Consider the following 5,392-nt stretch of genomic DNA (forward strand, 5'->3'; position numbering starts at 1 on the left):
TGCTCTGGATAAGGATTTGATTTAAGAAAATACTATGGTTGGTTTGATCTTTTATCCAGACCACTAAAATTTTCTCCATATCAGCAATAAGACAGTTTTGCTATTTTGTCATTTGTGTGTTCACTGGAGTCACAATTTAATTTCCTTCAATAATTTTTCCTTTGCATTCACAAGTTGGCTAACTGTTTTGTGCAACAGACAGCTTTCAGTCTGTCTCAGTTTTCAACATGCCTTCCTCACTGAGCTTAATTATTTCTAGCTTTGGATTTAAAGTGAGAGATGTTCAACTTGTCCTTTCACTTGAACATGTAGAGCCTATTTGTTTAAGGTTATTAATTGGCTCAATCTCAATATTGTTGTGTCTCAGGGAACAGGGAGGATCAAGGAGAGGTAGGAAGACAGGGGAATGGGCGATTGGTAGAGCAATCAGAACATACACATTTATTGATTGTTTACCACCTTATATGGTTGTGATTTATGGCATCTCAAAACAATTATAATAATAACATAAATGATCACCAATTACAGATGATCATAAAAATATAATAATAATAAAAATGTTTGAAATATTGCAAGAATTACCACCAGCAAGTGACACAGAGACACAAATTGAGCAAATACTGTTAAAAAATGGCACTGATAGACTTGCTTGACACAGGATTACAACAAACCTTCAATTTGTAAAAAATGTACTATACGTGAAGCACAATAAAGCAAAGTACAATAGAATGAGGTGTGTCTATATTCATACTTATTTTCTTTCTATATTCATAATTATTTTCTGAAGTGATGGCACTCCTCAATTATTGATGTGGGACTAATTTGTTTTGTTAGGCTAGAAGGCTCCCTTTAGAAATGATCTAAGTAGAAAAGATGAAGAATGAGTGCAGAGGAAGCAATGAGATGGGAACATTGGAAATTTACGTTGGGAATATTTTATTATGTGTCATGCAGCCAGAAGCACTGAAAATTCAAACAAATACTCTCTATGCAAATTACTGTACAGAGCTTTTAAAATGAGTTTACTTTTTGTTAACTTTTGATAGGTATCTGTTGAATTCTATTTTTATCAGATATTTTGCTTAGAGAATTATGAAATGAAGCAATTTATTCATAGTATTTCTCCCTAGAATTGATTAAGTGATTTGTATTGGGTCCACTCTGAATAGTATTTGAATCAATAGAATCCCATCATTTACATATCTACTTTGAGTTCATATCTCAGTGGAGAGTTAGCCCACTGTATACTTGTTCTGTCATTGATTACAACTAAAAACTAAAAACTAAATACATGAGCTACCCAAGAACTCTGAAAAGTTAAGAATAGAAGGCATGTTGGGGTCGAAAGTCAAATCTTAAAGAACAAGTACCACCATGAATTTTCTGTCCTTTCCTTAATAGGGCTCAGCTTTGACTTGAAGGTACCAGAATCTTAGAAATGCTTGCAAGGTCAGGCAATAAAAGCTCTGAGAGAAACTATCTCTTTCTGACCAGAAGTCTAGAGTAAAGGGCCCCTGTGAGACACTGAGTGTAGGGTAGGAGGAATTCTTTGTTTTCCTTATATCTTTCTCCCAGCACCACACAAGAATCCCCAGTGTCAAAGTCCCACTGCTGCTGTGTCAGAGATGGTGGCAGTGCAGCCATGTGACACCTAAATTTTTTCTATTTAAACCAGGAAATGGGGATCCTGAGGTCAGAAGTACATGGCGAGAAATTTTTGTAATTTTTTTCCTACTTTTCTCTTTCTGCCTCCCCTTAAAAGGGAAATTAGTTATATGAATGTCCATAATCATATAAGGGAATAATACCTTGAGATAAATCAATGTTTGTGATCAATGTCACTAGGAAAAGAGGCTTCTGTGATCTAGAGAGTCTAAAGAGGAAGGAACGAGGAACTTGAACATAGGACCTGCTAAGTCTGCACCTGAGCTGAGGTCTCAGGCTACTGAGCTGCACATGAATTGAACAAATAACTACTAACATATATATCAGAGGCTTTGAGAACTGGACTGCAGTATACACTACCACTCAAGTCTGCCCAAAAAGAGCAATATTCTTGGCCATAAAACAAATCTTATTAAGATAATTTAAATAATATAAAGTATGCCATCTTGAGCAATATTCTTGGCCATAAAACAAATCTTATTAAGATAATTTAAATAATGTAAAGTATGCCATCTTACAATAACAGAACTAAGCTAGAAATCAAATATTCAAAGATATCTTAAAAACAAATATTTGGAAATTAAAGTACTCCTTTATAATCTATGGATAAAATAGTAATCCTCAAGGAATACCAGAAAATGCTTTAAACTAAAAGAACATGAAAATATATCATAATTTGTGGAATTTTGGATTAAAGGGTGCTTATATGAAAATACATACCTGCAAATTCTTATATTAGAATAAAGAAATTTCTCAAATAAAGAACCTAAGATTTCACCTTGAGAAACAAGTAAAAGAAGAGTACATTCAATTCAAATCCAGCAGAAGGAAAAATATTAATGAAGAGCAGAAATCAAGGAAATTAAAAACAAAAAGAATAAACAAAAATTGATGGAATAGAAAACTGCTTAAGTAGCAAGTTATGGTCTTTGGCGTCAAGACTGACAAAGCAAACAAGGAAGGAGTAAACATCTATTGAATGAAATGGTTTCAAGGAGCACAGAGAGAATTAAAGTGGGATTAGAGCAGTTAGAAAAAGTTCAAAGCAATTGCTCTCATGGAGCTCTCAAACTTACAAGGAAACATGGTTAACAAATAAATAATAAGTATGTTATTTTTCCAATGATGCTATGGATAAGGTGAAGTAGGTTAAATAGAGAGAGAGAGTGTGAAGAAAGGGTGAAGAATGTTATTTCAAGGTAAGTGGTTAGGGAAGGTCTTTTAATGAGATGAACTTTGAGAAAAGATCAGAAAGAAGAGGAGTTAACCAGAAAGAAAACTGGCTGAGAAAGATTCAAGGCAGAGGAGACAGCAAGTGTCTTGTGGTCAGAAAATGTATTTGAGAAGCAGTAAGGAATTGAGTGTAGCTGGAGGAGAGAGAACCAGAGATAAGGGAAGCGAACAGCCAGATCACAGAGTGCCAACTAAATGGGCTGTGCTGACTGTGGCTTCTACTGCAACTGCAGGATTTCTGGTGGATTTGAGATAAAACCTGAGTTATATTTTAAAACTCTCTTTCTGGCTGCTAGGTGGAAAATAGACTAGTGGGGAGTGGGGGTGGAGGGATGTGAGGGGAAGAAAACCGTATTGGAGTGGGTTCGATGGGAAATAGAAGTGAAGACAACTAGTTTAAACAACTTTTTAAAATCATTTTGCTGTAAAGGGAAGAGGAGAAATGGAACATTGTCTAGGGCAACATGTAGTATAAGGGGCAGGTTTTTATTATTTTTTTTTTTTTAGATGGAAAATTTGAAATGTGTACACTTAGGGAAATGATCCACAGATCTGGGAATCAGTGTATGCTTGGTTAAGGTGAGAAGGCAGATGTATGTGGCCTGTCTAATATGATATAGGGAACTTATGGAATGTCTTCCTGATTGCTTCTGTGTATGTTTGTGATTTTCCCTATAGAATTAGAAATAAGTTCACCTGTGAAATGAAAGTGCATGTAGGAGATTTTGGAGAGCTGAGGTAAGATGAAATAATTTTGTTTAGAAAAAGAGAACATTTAGTAGAGAAACATAGTATATTTGTGGTTGTGGGTATACAGAAGAGGCTCTGAAATCAACATTCCTAGTTGCATCCTGACTCTGCCACTTAGTGTCTGGCCCTGGGCTAACTACTTAAAATTTCTACTCTTCAGTTTCTTAACCTTTAAAATGGGGAGGAAAATAGTACCTATATTACAGGGTGCTCTGATGATTAAATGAGCGACCTTCCTCTCCTCCTCCTCCCCTCCCCCGCACATACACACACTTTTAGGATAGTTCCTGACATATATGATGAGCTCAATAGTTACTTAATATTATTATAGTAAAGTTTTATTGTAATAATGCTTATTATTTCTGTAACATACACATGTTTTATGTTCTAAAGTCCTTCCAAACTGTATTTGATTTGTTTTGAACCCCTGGAAAAAGTGGAGGTAAATTAGTCAGAGTTCTCCAGAGATCCAGGAAAAAGTTGAAAGCAGTCTAGAGGTAGAATTCCCTTTTCCTCAGGGGACTTTGGTTTTGTCTTTAGACCTTCAACTGATTAGACGAGGCCCACCTATACTCTATATGGTGATCTGCTTTATTCAAAGTCTACTGACTAAAATTTTAATAAAATCTAAAAAAAAAAAAAAAAACCCTGTAGAATGGTGTTTGACCGAAAACTAGGTACCATGGTCCAGTCAATTTAACACATAAAATTAATCATCACACGGTGTAACCAGAAAGGTTAGAATCTCAGTCTGCCAGTTCTTATTCTTTAATTCTTTTCTCTATTACATGTTCTAGAAAGCCAAATCAGAGTACTTGGTATGCAAATTTGGGCTTTCTTATCAGTTCACATAAATACTAGCAAATTTTCACTTTGACAAAAATTTAATAAAACTATCAAAAGTCAATGTAGGTGTGGAAAAGATGTGGAAATTAAAACAAAGTAATGACACATAAATAACTATGAACAAGGTACTGCTACTTTGTATCATAAAATCTCCACTTCAAACTTAAGAATTTTAATACTTTGAGTTCCATGTTATAGACAAGGAAGAGATTATGATATATGCTCTAGAGCACACATGGTAAGTCTGGGATTCAAATTTAGAACTCTGTTCTTTCAGAGTCTACGTTCTTTTTTATTTTGAAATATTCTGCCTCTTGGTGTAACTTGAAAACAAGACACAGGGTTGAGTTCAGGCTCTATCACTGGCTAACCATGCTACTTGGCATATCCCTTCACTGAAATAAGTCCCAATTTCCTTCTTTATAAGTGATAAAAATAACATCTGTCCATCTTATCTAGCAGTACTTTTTGAGGTCTAGATGAGAAATTTATGGAAAAGTTCTTTTAAACTTAAAATAAGTCTTCATATATAAGTTCTTTATTATTATGAGAAAGAAGATTAGCACTTCCTCTGGTATATATTGTTCTAATGAATTATTTTTTAAAATGGAGTTACATCACTACTGTTGAGATTGGAAACCCACATAATTTAAAAAATAGAGGGTTTTCCAATTTACACTGATTATTGTTATCTCTACCATATTTTAAAAAAAATAAAAGTAAAAATTAATTTAGTTTAAGGTAAGAAATGTTGACTACTTGATAACAATTTAAGTTTGCATTCAGTAAATTGCAACATTGCATTTAGTCCCCAAGAAAAATACTAACAAAATATATTTTAATTTTAAAAGGCATGTTTCCAGCTGGATGCTTCTACTCTGCTGACACACACCTGCCA

The sequence above is a fragment of the Pteropus vampyrus genome, unplaced genomic scaffold (assembly GCF_000151845.1).
Source record: "Pteropus vampyrus isolate Shadow unplaced genomic scaffold, Pvam_2.0 Scaffold27, whole genome shotgun sequence".
In the NCBI taxonomy this organism is placed as follows: Eukaryota; Metazoa; Chordata; class Mammalia; order Chiroptera; family Pteropodidae; genus Pteropus; species Pteropus vampyrus.